The sequence below is a fragment of the Saccostrea cucullata genome, unplaced genomic scaffold (genome assembly GCF_032062105.1).
Source record: "Saccostrea cucullata isolate Sc308-1 unplaced genomic scaffold, CSIRO_AGI_Scuc_v1 ctg1507, whole genome shotgun sequence".
Lineage (NCBI taxonomy): Eukaryota > Metazoa > Mollusca > Bivalvia > Ostreida > Ostreidae > Saccostrea > Saccostrea cuccullata.
This window is the reverse complement of record NW_026939375.1, coordinates 8447-23086: the sequence shown is the minus strand read 5'-3', so window position 1 is coordinate 23086 and position 14640 is coordinate 8447. Positions and strand designations below refer to the sequence as shown.

General features: G+C 34.0%; 1 long non-coding RNA gene across 2 annotated transcripts; it reads left to right on the top strand.

Moving 5' to 3' along the window:
• The first annotated feature begins 6811 nt into the window (after positions 1-6811).
• On the top strand, positions 6812-12144 carry LOC134252968 (uncharacterized). Of its 2 annotated transcripts, none has more exons than XR_009989048.1 (4): positions 6812-6958; positions 8421-8549; positions 10085-10194; positions 12021-12144. It is a non-coding gene; the product is annotated as an uncharacterized LOC134252968 (long non-coding RNA). The 2 variants fall into 2 exon arrangements; XR_009989047.1 differs by having other exon boundaries at positions 8418-8549.
• Positions 12145-14640: the final 2496 nt, after the last annotated feature.

Genomic DNA, 14640 nt, shown 5'->3' with positions numbered 1-14640 from the left:
GACATCCTCATCCCATAAGATAAAACAATCGTCTAAAAATCTTTTCCATTTAGACCGTATTTTGTTTGCAGATTCTATCCCCCACAACGTACACAGTTGATCATGTAATTTATGTTCTAGATAACCAAGGGTTAATGTTGCATAGGTAGGTGCGACTTTTGTCCCCATTGCTGTTCCCTTAATTTGGAGGTAATGATGGTCTGCAAACTCAAACGTATTGTTATCTAGAACTAATTTTAGAGCCTCTAGGATGAAGTCCCGCTGAAACCTGTTGTTTAGAACATCGGGATAATTTTCAGTCCAGAATTTGACAGCTAGCAATCCCAATTCTGTAGGAATATTTGTGTACAAACTTACAACATCCAGTGTGACAAGTTTGGTGTTAGAGGTGACATGAGTAGGTAAATGATTTATAAAATCAAGATCGTCTCTCACAAAGCTGGGTACTTTTTGACAATATGGTTTTAAAAGTATATCCAATAAATGACTCAGTCTTTGCGTTGAAGAGTTCGGTCCTCCTACAATTGGTCTGAAGCTTAAATCAGCGGGATCAGCACATGTTATACATATACTATTTTGCTCTTTTATGGCATCCTTTATAATTTTAGACTTGTGCACTTTAGGTAAACCATAGAATTGACTCTCTCGGAATTCAAAGTTTGTCAGGTAGTCCTTTTCCTTATCTGTTAAACCCTCAGATAGTGGTCCATATACTAAGTTTTTTATTTTTGTAATTGTTTTCTTCTCATGACAGTTGCGCAATTTTTCATAAAAATTATTGTCTTGCAACATTTGTAAAATTTTACTTTTGTAAAAATCCTTATTCATAAGGACGACTCCGCCTCCTTTATCGGCCTCTTTGATTATGATGGTAGGATCATCGCTGAGGTTTTTAAGAGCCTTTTCTTCTTCCTTAGAAAGGTTTGGTTTAATAGTCCTGGGTTTATTTGGGAAGTGAATATTTTCCAATGTGTCGCAAACAGCATCCAAAGTTTTATTTCTTCCTCGTTTTGGGTTAAACTTGGATTTGTTTCTTACAAGGTCTGTTTCTTCTGCGTCTGTAGACTCGGAATCAGATTCACTGGTATCACTTTAATGTAATATATATATATTAATAACTAAACAATATAAAGCAACACATCGACATTATGGGAGGCGGGGGTATCATTTAGTGAGCTCATTGCTCACAGTACCTCTAGTTTTATCATACATATTTGTACAGTTACTAATTTAATATGGTCAATGTTTCGTACTGATCACTGATGACATACATGCTGAATGTATAAAACTTTATAAACTAGATGTAATCAGTGGAAATTGACATCTAAAGTTTCTTCAGCTGATCTGAATCTGAATCACTATAGATAACTCTACATCTTTTTCATGATTTTTTTGGTTTGGAGTCAAAGTAAAATATGACATTTCCAGAGATATGGTCCCCTGTAAAATTGCCTACAACACGCTCCTTCAGAATGGGTTTTTCCACGTTTGTTTGATTTTCAAAAGAACTAATTTCAGTTAATGTCTGATGAATGATATCTGTGTCAGATGAAGACGTTATGGGAGCCAGTGGTAGAGATGATCAATCAGGGGATGGAATCGAAGATTCAGTGGCTTGTTGTTCTGGATATACCTTTTCAGATAAACTTGAATAATTAATGAGAATTGAGGACATATGTCTCTGCTGATCACTTGAGTCTGTGCTGTATTTATTTATCGAGTTAACATTCTTCTGACCGGACAACTGCTGAATCAACGTTGGGGGAACACCTGCATGAACAAGGGAACTAATTGCCGTTTTCTAGAACTATGATTTACTTTTCTTCCTTGAATGCCACCAGCTTCACACATCACCTGAACAATATTTCCCAGGGTTCTCCATGATTTGAAATTTTACTGTGTTGCAGAGTTTACGCGAATCACTCAAATTTTGCGGTATTTTCGCGATCAAATTCGCGATTGAATCACTATTCATTATAATTACAAAAGAATACAGTACAGTTTTTTTTAAATCACTAATTTGTTACACAAATGGTATGGTCGTACATACTGATAGAAGTAAAAAAATATGTTCTGAAAAGCAGAGGAAATTTTGGTCAATACACACTTTTTACTATTTTTGATAGTAAATTTGCCATGATTTTTTTTTCCAGTTTTCTAAATCGAATTACTGAATTAAAAAAAAAATCTTCAGAATACTTTTGAGAGTTCCTTGTACAATTAAAATAAAACAATTTATTTTACATCCATTGATTTCTATACGATGTTTAACTATCAGTGCCAACATAATTCTAGAGCCGTGACTCTATAGAAAAAAACATTTAGATATTAAAAAAAATAAATACGATGTATTTTAAATTAAAATACCAATTAATTAACCGTTACTAGAAGTGTGGAAAAAAAATATTTGTCGTTGTTCGTTCATGCGTAAACTCCGGCGAGGGTCAAGGAGATAATTGATTATGTGAGGTGAAGCCCTAATTAAGTGCTAATTAAGCGCTCTAACTGTGTTGAGTCAGATAGAATGAAAAACACCTCTAATCACGTTGACTTGTTTATCTAGACTGACCATTTGAAACACTGGATAACATTGCAATACATTGACGTTACCATGACGTCATAATTAAGATGACGTCATAATAGAAACATTTACTTAATGTCACATGCACTTTAACGTCACATATAGGAAGATTATAACAATTTACAATGATAGAAAGTTCGTATTTTGCGTTGTGTTTTTACAAAAAAAAAAAATAAATTGGAAAGTCTTTCACTCCTCCTCACTTTGGAATCTGACTCCCTTAACTCAAGGGGACAAAATTTCGTAATTGGACGGTTTGATATGGTTCCGTTACTAAAACGTAAGACTGCTGATCTTGTGTGTCCATCTCCGCTAGTTATGAGATCCATCACTACAGCAAGTTTCTTATTGATGTGATTTGTGAAATCATCATGGACTTCGACGACGATTCCAATTTTGATTTTGCTGCATGTGGTTCCTGTCCTTCGGTGATATTGTTTTCTGTTGACAAGTCTGTTGTATGCTCCTCTGCCTCTTTGAACATGAACTCTGTTCTCCCTATGTTCTACTTCACGTCTTACTTCATGTGGTTTGTCTCTCATCCTATAACTATAATGGTGTCTGTTTTCATCGCTCTCCAAGTCTCCATACTGCTCACTGCTAAGTTCGTGTAAAACAGTACAAAATCCCACCATCTGTTGTGGCACAAATCTGGGATCTTTCTGAGGATTCCTTGACTTTACTCTGCTTGTATCAGAGTCACCTTGATATGACTTTGGAATTAGAAATATATTGTGCTCTGTACTAGTAACTCTTTCAACGTCTTGATATATCTGTCTCAAAAAATTTGAAACAAATATGTCTCTAGGGGGAACATCGTAAATCTTGTTTTTTAAATTGTATCCTATGATGTGCACTTCTCATTGGTTCTGTTGAGTGGATAGGTCCAGATATTAGATACCCAACCTTTGATTCGACTGCGGTGGGTCCATTTCCTCTAATGATTTTTTCCCCTACTATGTTCCAGTAGTAATCCGCACCAATGAGCATTGAAATATGGAACTGTTCCTCTGTGCTAACCGGGTGTGCCAGTTTTAATCCTCTAAGGTATGAGAGTTCCCTGATATTGACACGTGATCTGTTTGAGATTGGAGCTGCAATCTTTGGAATTATGATGACCTCCATTGGAATTTTGTCTCCAGTTAATGTTTCAAGCTGAACCGTTGCTTTCTCAAGATGACGAATTTCACTATTCTTGTCTCCAAATGCTGAAATTCTTAGGATAACAGATCCATTTGATTTGATATCAAGTTTTTGTGCTAGCTCCTCTGTAATAAATGAATTTTGAGCCCCTTCATCAAGCAATATATTACAGCTGATTTCTTGATTTCCATACCAAATTGGTGTCACAGCAGTTTTCAGTAGCACTTCAGTGGTGGCTGTCACCTGTGTTAAAGAATGAAGCTGGAACGACTGCTCTCGTTGACTTGGTTGATTCGCTTGTGTGCTCTCAGATTTTGTGACATCTCTCTTTGGGGAACTTTGAGGTAGTTGCGAATTCTTGCAAATACTTGTGTGATGAGACTTCTTACAATTCCTGCATTTGAAATTTCATTTACTTTCACTTACTTTGTGATTTCCACAGCAATTGAAGCAGACTCTTTTCTGTTTGATGATTGATATTCTTTTATCATAGTCTTGGACTTTATGGCAGTTAATTGGTGAATGATTTCCATTGCAGAATAAGCATTGCTTCACATAATTTTCCTGCTTGTTGCTCCTTTTATGACTTGATCCTGCAACAAAGTTAGCTGTTGGAATGAATTCCTGGGTTTCTTGTTTTGATTGCACTCCCTGTCCAGCATCTTGAACACATAGCTCCTTCTTGATGGCTCTTCTCAGTGAATTCAATTCCCATTGATCATCTCCTTTGTCCCGGGTAATGTTCTTCTGAATTTCTGCTGGTAGATTGTGACTATGAATGTTAGGTTTTCCTATCCTGGATTCTAATGATTCACTGCTTGGAATGAACTGTGGTGCATTTACATTTAAATTCCTGGATGTACTTTGAATAAGATTCTCAGAAGCTTTTCCATTCTTTGTCAGTTCTACTAATTTTAATCTCAAATCTAGCATGTACTCATCTGAATCTTCGATCTCCATTTGAATTTCTTCTTTTTTCTCTAGTTCTTGTAGAATCTGGCTGTTGATTTTCTCTAATATGTCCCACTTTTCCTCCAGTACATTGATCATTTCAGCTTTTCCATTTTCATCTTCAATTTCAGAAATTCTCCTCAAATTTTGGTTATTACTCCACGATGGCCTGAACGCTGTGCCTTTAAGATTACATCCATTTCTAGTTTGCTATTACTTTCCCACTGGTCACGGCACCAAATGTTGAGTCAGATAGAATGAAAAACACCTCTAATCACGTTGACTTATTTATCTAGACTGATCATTCAAAACACTGGATAACATTGACGTTACCATGACGTCATAATTAAGATGACGTCATAATAGAAACATTTACTTAATGTCACATGCACTTTAACATCGCATATAGGAAGATTATCATCAACAAACTGTTAGATTTGTTTGATCAAAGTTTCAGTTTTAGAGAATTGATATGTTTTGATTTTCTGATCATCACAGATCTTTCTGTGTCAGGAAATTTTTTACTGTGTCGCACGCATTAAATTTGAACCGTTACATGTACTGTGTCGGAGAAAATTTTACTGTGCCGGGAGCAACACAGTAAAACAGCTCATGGAGAACCCTGATTTCCAATTGTGTTTCCCCATAGGTTGATTAATGAACTAGGTTTTTCCTGGATTTCTTGGAATGCCTATGTAGAAAGGTAACTCAGGCCTTTTCATTGCCTCAGGTCTCCTGTTGGTAAACTCTTTGTAAGCTAACACAGGGCCTTGGGGATTACCTGCATGATGTAAGATAGTACTAATATAAAATTTAGCAAAATACATTCTTGTAAACATGAGTTCCAAGATATTTATGCTTAGCTAATAGGTATGTGTACATTTTTTTTTCTCTAAAATTAATGTGTACCTCTATCCTCAAACATTTTCGAAGCAAAATTCCTGGTGTCACTCGTTATACCAGTTCTTGTCTTAGTTGCTCTTTCTGTGTATTCTAAGTACTCTTCTCCTGTTGAGGTAACTTTCATTGTCACATCATCCCACCTCAGGTTGACAGGTTCAATCCTACTGCGCATTCTGAAATGCATTGTATTATTTAGATACAACACATTCATCAGAGACTTTGCATCTCCTAAAAATATTATTAGAAATGAATTATTTAAGACAGAAAATACACAGATATATGGCAAGCCCTTTTACTATTTATTCGCAAAATAAATTTCATCTGAAAATTACACAGATATCTCTCATTTTAGAGAGATATCTCTTAAAAATAAGAGATATCTCTCAACTTAAAGAGATATCTCTTATTCTAAAGAGACATCTCTATAAGAAAGAGATATCTCTTATTCTAAAGAGATATCTCTTATACTTAGAGAGATATCTCTTTTTCTTTGAGAGATATCTCTTTCTCCTTGAGAGATATCTCTTTCGTGATAAGAGATATCTCTGAACGTTAAAGAGATATCTCTGATCGTTAGAGAGATATCTCTTTCAACTAGAGAGATATCTCTTTCACCTAGAGAGATATCTCTTTCACTTAGAGAGAGAGAGATATCTTTCCAAGATAAAGAGATATCTCTTTAAGTAAACTAGATATCTCTCTAAGTTTATCTTAAGAGATATCTTTCAAAGTGAAAGAGATATCTTTCAAAAGGGTCTAAAAGAGATATCTCTGAAGCAAAAAGAAATATCTCTTTATTGCAAAGAGATATCTCTCTTCATTATGTTTATTTAAATTCCATTTGAAATGACTTCTCCCTTTACCGGAAGTGAACTTTTTATTCTTTATTTCAAAAGCTGAGAAAATTCGGTCCAGAGTCTGTAAGTCTCGTCACGTGACTCGCGAGATTTTACGATAATTTTCACTTCCTCGCACATGGTCATGGTGAATGTGTATTGAGTTCAGCAAGTTTCTGGTTTACACACAGCTTTCAGGGGGAAATTAAATAGTTTTTCAAAGCCGAAGGGTTGTCCGACTTACGATGTATGAATTTCATGTCATAAGAAATTGGGTGCGAGCGTCCACCAGGAATATTTCGATCGAAATAAAGGTAAACAAATCAGAGAGTGTCATCCGTTTCTTGTTTATTTTGAGGGAAAATGAAGTGTTTTATTCTTTACCGAATGAAATAGTTTCAAAATTATCTTTTGCCTTAATTTGTTAACAGATTTCTCTTGAATCCGAGATGTTATTCATCAGCTGATTATAGAGGAGGAGTTTTGTCATTGATGGGAACCAACGTCATATTTATGATATTGTGGCTGCATCACTTTTGTTTGGGTAATTTTTTAATATACTTTTTATGCCCCCGTAAACGAAGTTTCGGGGGTAATTAGTTTTTGTCGTGTCCGTCTGTCTGTCTGTCTCTCTGTTTGTCCGCAAAAACTTTCACCTTGCCCATAACTTTTGATTTAGTGGAGCTATGACTTTCATATTTCATATGTATATTCCTTGTGTAAAGACCTTTCTTTGGGTACCACCAAATTTGACCTTTTGACCTTGACCTTGGAGTTTGACCCACTTTAAAAATACAACATTGACAGAAATGTTTGAAGGGTTAGGACTAGGGCATTCATACTTCACAAATTTAATCCTTGTGACAAGACCTTTCATTTGATTTCAAGGACCTTGACCATCTGACCTTGACCTTGGTGTTTGACCTACTTTTTACAAACTTTAACCTTGACCATAACTTCTGAATAGTTGGGGCTAAAGCTTTCATATTTCACATGTGTAATCCTTGTGACAATACCTTTCATTGGATTTCAAGAATCTTGACCCTTTGACCTTGACCTTAAAGTTTGACCTACTTTTTACAAACTTTAACCTTGGCCATAACTTTTGAACGGTAAGGGCCAGTGCTTTCATACTTCCCATACGTAATCTTTGAGACAAGGCCTTTCTATAGAACACAACAACCTTGACCCTTTGACCTTGACCCGGAATTTGTCCTATCTTTTAAGATTTTAACATTGGTCATAACCCTGGAGCAGGTGTAGTTAGTGTTTACATTTCTCATTTCTTGTGAAAAGACCTTACTTTGGTACCAATTAACATATTTGATTTGCATTTGAGAAAGCTTAACTGTCGCTAAATTGCCGTACGGGGGCATCAGTGTTTCACAAACACATCTTGTTTTTCAGTAAATTTTAACCTGCTTTGTATTAGTGGATTATTTTTTTGAGCATTAAATGTTTGTAGCAATTTAGATCTATTTCACAAGGATAAGATGTTCATATATTTTGCCATCTCTCTGCATAAAATAAAATTTAGATGACCATATTTCTCACTTTAGAGAGTATGTTTTTTCTGTTTATAGAACATGGTTTATGGATTTTGGTAAATTTTTCTGTCTGTTCAAATTCGCCTGCATGGCACAGTGGTTAGAGTGTCTGCTCTAGTAGAGTCGCGAAATAAGGTGTTGATCCTTACATCATGAGTTTGAATCCCACTGTGGGATGTGGAGACCTGTCCTTGGGATGATACAGTATAACTGTGGCCCCTTGTTGCAGTAGATCAGGTGTTGGCACAAAAAAGATCCCTTCCTGCTCAGTGCTCAATCAGTCAATGGCCCTGAGTGCTGAGTATAGGTCATTAGGACAAAATTTGCAGCTCTCCACTGTCGTTTCCATATGAGTGAAAAATTCTTGAGAGGAATGATAAACAATAAACAATCAATCTGTCTGTTCAATTTATTCACTGATATTACACAACTGTATACACTAAAACTTATTTATAGCAGAGGTACAAGAGAACCAGTAACACAAATAAAAGATGCAGTTCCTAAGAGATCCAAAGTCAGCAGCACCTAAGACTATACTGATCATGACTTTGAATTATCAGCATCCAAAACAATGGAAATCAAATACAGGTATGAAATTGATGCAACAAATAAGTTCTAAGACAAATATAAAATTTATTTTTTATAAGACATAGCATGTCAAAATGACTAATATACTAGTCAACAACTGACCAGCTTTAAAAATATATCAAGGTTGGCAGGTAGGTTGGTACCGGTAGTTTTTTTTATGCCCCAATGATTATGGCCTGGGCATATAGTGTTTGTCATGTCTGTCTTCTGTCTTTCTGTCCATGCGTCACACTTTGCGTTTAGCTCAGTTCAAAGCCCAGTTTCAAAGAAACTATACAGGATATTTCATCAAACTTTGCTGATAGTTATTGATAAGAGCTATGCAACTGCATCAGCATTTTCTGTCCTTGACCTTTCCTTTGACCTTGACCTCACTTTTCTTAAATTAGTGTTTAACTTAGTTTTAAACATACCATTCAAGATGGTGTTACAGCAAAACTCGGTTATAACCAAGTTGCTGGGACCTATGAAATTACTTCGCTTTATCCATAATTCATTACAATCGTATAAGAAATTCATTGAAATTTTATAGCTGGGAATCCAAGATGACTTCGCTATACCCATGAATTCGCAATATTCGTGTTCGTACTAAACGAGATTTACTGTATCAAACTTACAATACTGATGAGAGCTTTTCAACTGAAACAAACATTTTTTGTCCTTGGCCTTTCTTTTGACTTTGACCTCAATTTTCCTAAGTTAGTGTCAAACTTCATATGGTGATACATTCTGATGTAAGCAATTCAACTGCATCAACATGACGTTGACCTTTTATTTGACCTTGACCTCACATCTCTGAAATTAGTGTCAAACTTCATATGCTGATACATACTGATGTAAGCAATTCAACTGTAACATTTTTCAAGATATTCTGATCAAATTTCATACAAATTTTCATTTTGCATGACTAATATACCCTTGGCGGGCATTCCTGTCCTGTGGACATATTTCTAGTTTTTTTTCTTATGTCTTACAGCATTGAATAAATTGATAACTGTCATATTTAAAACCACAGACTCAGAAATCTGTTAATGTTTTCATTTAGTTACAAAGACTTTGTATTTATAAATTAAAAAGCATCCTAAAAAAAAATATGATACCTTATCTTTAAAACATCTATGGAAATTAAGGGGGTTGTTACAAAATTTTAAGTGCCCCCAAGAAATGAATGCAGTTGGGTAGGGGCTATTTGAACAGGTAGGTCAGAGTACATCAAACAAATCATTTTTTTTATTGTTGGCCTAGGAAGGGTACCCTAAATATGAAAATGCAACAAATATTTTTAAATAAAAAGATTTTAAATGAAAATATTTTTTATGTATAAAAAGGACAATTTTTATTCTGATTTTCTTGTAAAATCATTGATAAAATTTAATTAAGAAAGTTAAGATTTGTATCAAATAAATGGATATTTGTAAGATTTATAACTCATTATTTGTCAGGCACCTTAGTCCTACATCATTATCAGTTGCACATACAACTATGGCCTATGTAATAATTCAATTGGCATATTACAGAAGCTTGCTAAATTACAGGTTTTGTCTGTACATCTGGCAATCTTGGGGCAATACTGGATGGTTTTAACTAAGAACTGATCCAGCATGAAGACCAGCCACGTGTCTCACCTGTCATGACATTATTAAAGGTAAGTGTCCCTATAAGCAAAGAATCTGACAAAGCAAAACCTTCATCTTAAAAGATTTACATTTAATACTTATTTGATTGGTAGTTTTAATTTTTTTTTCTTCTATGCAGCCTTTTATTTAGTATTTCTGAGTACTGCATGGTATATGATTGCCATACTTTCCAAAACTTTTTTTTTAAATGCTTTATTTTGAAGCATTTTCCATATCCATATATACACTGTACAAACACAAGACAATTTTCACCCACTCACCACCACAATTGCACACACTCACACAGTGCAGTTTCTAAAATTAAAAATAATGAGATGTTTGTAAAATACTTATGCCCCCTCCCCCCACATTGGAATTTTTTATCTAAGTCTAAAAAGGCATAACTCTGTCAAAAATGGTGCAAGCATACCCAAAAGAGAACTTGACCTAGATATTCATGATCATCTGATAAATCTGTATACTAAATTGCATTTCACTATGTGCAACCTCTGCAAAGGAAATGAACAGAAACTGCAAGTAATTGGAATTTTTCTAAAGCCAAGGGGTATAACTCTGTCAAAAATGGTGCGATGATCATACCCAAAACAGAACTTGACCTAAATGTTCATCTGATATACCTGTAAGGCTGTATACCAAATTTCATTTCAGTGCAATGGTTGTGAAGAAAATGAATGGAAACTAAATGGACTGACAGACAGCAGCAAAGCAATATGCCCCCCTTTCTTCAAAGGGGGGAGGGGGGCATAATAAATGTACATACATGTATATGTAAACATATGACAGTTAAACATACAATTTATCCAAAAACAAAACAGATGTACCCAAATGTGTAGATATAAATTAACAAAAAATTACATTTTGATTTTTTCATCACTTGTTGTACACATTATCATACAGGACCCATTTACTGAGTATTTTGTCCTTACATTGAAAAACTTTTTCACAACAATTTTCTATGTTTATGTAATACTTGAATAACTTTACTGCATCAATAAATAATGGCTTACTATCTTGTGATCATGAATAGTAAATAAAATTTTTTGCAACTAATAAAAGGAAATTTTCTAAACAACTTCCTTCTATATTAACAAGTAAAACAGTTCTTTTGGATATTTTGTAATCTTTTTCAACGACACTAAACCTTTGTACAAATTGATTCCAAAATTCAGTAACATTAATATACACAATCATAAAATAAGTGAACTATTGTCTATTGTTTATATCCTGTTTCTATGTCTGTTTGTCTTTTTTCAACTTTAACCTCCACCATAACTTTTGAACCATGAGAGGTACAGACTTCATATTTAATATGCCTACTCCACTTATTAAATTCTTTCAAAAGACACCAAGGTTAATGACCTTGTGACCTTGACTGTGACCTATATGCTAAAAATAGCTTTTTTTTAAACTTTCGCCTTAACTTTTGATACATTAAAGATAGAGAAATCATATTTGGAATGCCTTCTTCATTAATTATGCTCTTTCAAATGACACCAAGGCCAGTGAACTTTTGACCTTTAATGTGACTTTAATGCTATAAATACCATTTTGAACTTTCACCATACCTTTTGTACCGTTAAAGATAGAGACTTCATATTTGATTTGCATACTCCACTAATTAAGCTCTTTCAAATGACACCAAGGCCAATGACCTTGTGACCTTGACTATGACCTATATGCTTAAAAAAACTTGTTTGAATTTGTTGCCGCCTGGTGCATAGTGTTTCACAAACACATCTTGTTTTGAAGTAGTTTTAATATTGGAATTTCTGTAGAATTATATGTTACATATAAAAACCAAAAATTTTTAAAATCAAAATCATTTTTATTTCAGTACTTTGTGACAGTGGGATAATGGAGTATTAAAGAATGGACATGGATCTGTATTACTGCATCAGAGATCAATCCAGGTTTACTTATAAATCAAAGAAAAACACTTAAACAGTCAAGCATCATTTGAAGCTACATGTGTCACCGCTTTAACAATATGCCTGCTTATATAACCAAGAAAGCACAGTGACCAGTTGTACCTATGATGTCGGACAAGATCCCAAAAAAACTTCCAGTACACTCATCACTACCTGCAAAGAATTGAAAATTCTAAATGACTTGTATCAACACTTTTGTACTTCATCTGGCTTGTATTTTCAGTACTCATTAGCTTTTAGCTTCCTGCAAACAAAATTTCATAAGTACTAACTTGCAGGTGTAAAATATTTGAAACAGTTTGCTTGTCCCAAAGGAAATTCTGCCAATTAGCAGTGGCATGAGCAGTTGATTGATGTCACAGTTCCACCGGCAAAGTATTTGTAGCTGAATGGTGCCATGTAAAACACTTTTCACAAGAACATGGAAAACATCCTAGAAGTGAGGATCTACAAGAAATTAAGAGAATACTTTCTTGAATATTTTCAATGTTATAAAATGCTTGTGTACATCCTTTATATAAAAAACTAATTACGCATGTAACTACCAAATATACAAATTAAACTTCAATCCTTAAATTTGTTCTTAAGTTTATTTATATTGTATTAAAATAAGCATGCAATATTTGTCTTGTTATACTGAAGGATTCAATGTTAAGAAAATGTTCATTGAAAAAAATGTGCAACCATTCTGCGCAGTTAGCAATTTTCATGGAGAACCTATCGATGTGCATTTGCAATTGTTGGGATGACAGGCACACATTAGAAGAATTGTACTTGTTAATAAATGTTTTTTACCAATCAAATTTCAAATTGATAATTTAATAAGAAAGCATATGACAAATTTAACTATCATTATGGTCCATTGATTCACCATGGTGTTTGAGCTTTTGTGGACTTGATACTTAACTAGTGAGTTTGAAATATTGAAGTAAAGAAAAGTGCAGCCCAAAAAATTATCCTGTACCTGATTTAAAATGAGTGCCATCCTTAACTACTTGGGAGTTGCCGCACTCTTCATGAGTATAAGAATTATTGGATATGCCTCATTAACAGGTCTATACTGGTACATGGATGACACATTCAGTCGAAGCATTGTCCCTTTTTCTCTGTAAAATATGACAAATGTAGATAAAATGTTCTACCATTGAATGATGAATGTCTTATGGACCCAGTGCAGACCTGTTTGGTGACAACAATGGATAAATTGGGGATTGTTCTAGCTAAGACAAATAAGAAAATTCCTATTTCTGATGCCTATTTTAAGAAAATAAAATGTCTTTCTCATAATTGTAAGAGTATTTGGGAACACGGGCACCTGAAGTATGGATAATACCCCCCCTTTTTTTGGTTAAATTTAAAAAAAATATAAAAAAAAGGGGGGGGGGGTATTATCCATACTTCAGGTGCCTGTGTTTGGGAAGGGGGTCATAAGGCTTTACAGTTAATATATTGATCGTAATTGTATGTCGTTTAACGTCCTACAGCTAATATTGAAGTTGAATATATACATCCCTGTTTACATGAAAGAAGTAATGTTGGGCGTTTTTATTTTTGGAGTATTAATTAATTAAAAAAGAACATTAATTCTATCAGGATTATGTTTAATCGACGTAGTAATCAATCCTGTATTCCCTGATCGATGAAATTGGGTGCATGTAGGCCTATTTCGAATTTGTTTTTATTGACTTCGCATTCTATATCCCCGGCTCAGCTGTCCTGTGAGCTAAATAAATGAAATAAATATAATATGGAACCAATCTTTGGGGGACGTTTTGGTTTGAAATCCTGTTACTTTCGCTTAAAACAATAAAGCAATTAACGTTGTTTACCTGTATCAATCAGTCCATTTTATCCTCTTCTTTTCAATAACCAGAAAACGAACGACTTACCAGACATTACTTCCTGTTTCGCTTTCGTTTTTAACGGGAGAATTAGTTATTTTATTTTAAGGGTGATTGGAAAAGAGATATCTCTTTCATTAAAAGAGATATCTCTTAAGCTTAGAAAGATATCTCTCTTTGAAAATCTAAAGATATATCTCTCTAACTCAGAGAGTTATCTCTTTTAACTTTGTTGAAGAGATATCTCTCTAACTTTAAGAGATATCTCTCTCGCTTAAAGAGATATCTCTCTAGCTTATAAAGATATCTCTCTTACTAAAAGAGATATCTCTCTTTCAAAAAGAGATATCTCTTTTGTTGAAAGAGATATCTTTCTAAAGTATTAAGATATCTCTATTAGTCAAAGAGATATCTCTTTAAGCTAAAGAGATATCTCCATAAGCTAAAGAGATATTTCTCTATGCTAGAGAGATATCTCTCATTTTGAAAGAAAAATTTATTTTACGAATAAATAGTAAAAGGGCTTGCCATACAGATATGTACAAAATATATTTGACAAAATTTATGTTCCGCAAATGACAATTTAAAACAGAAATCCTTCTTTTTGATATTTATATTTTGTTTAAATTGTAAATTTGAAGAACTAAATATTCTTAGTATTAATAAATTATAACTTACCGGTACC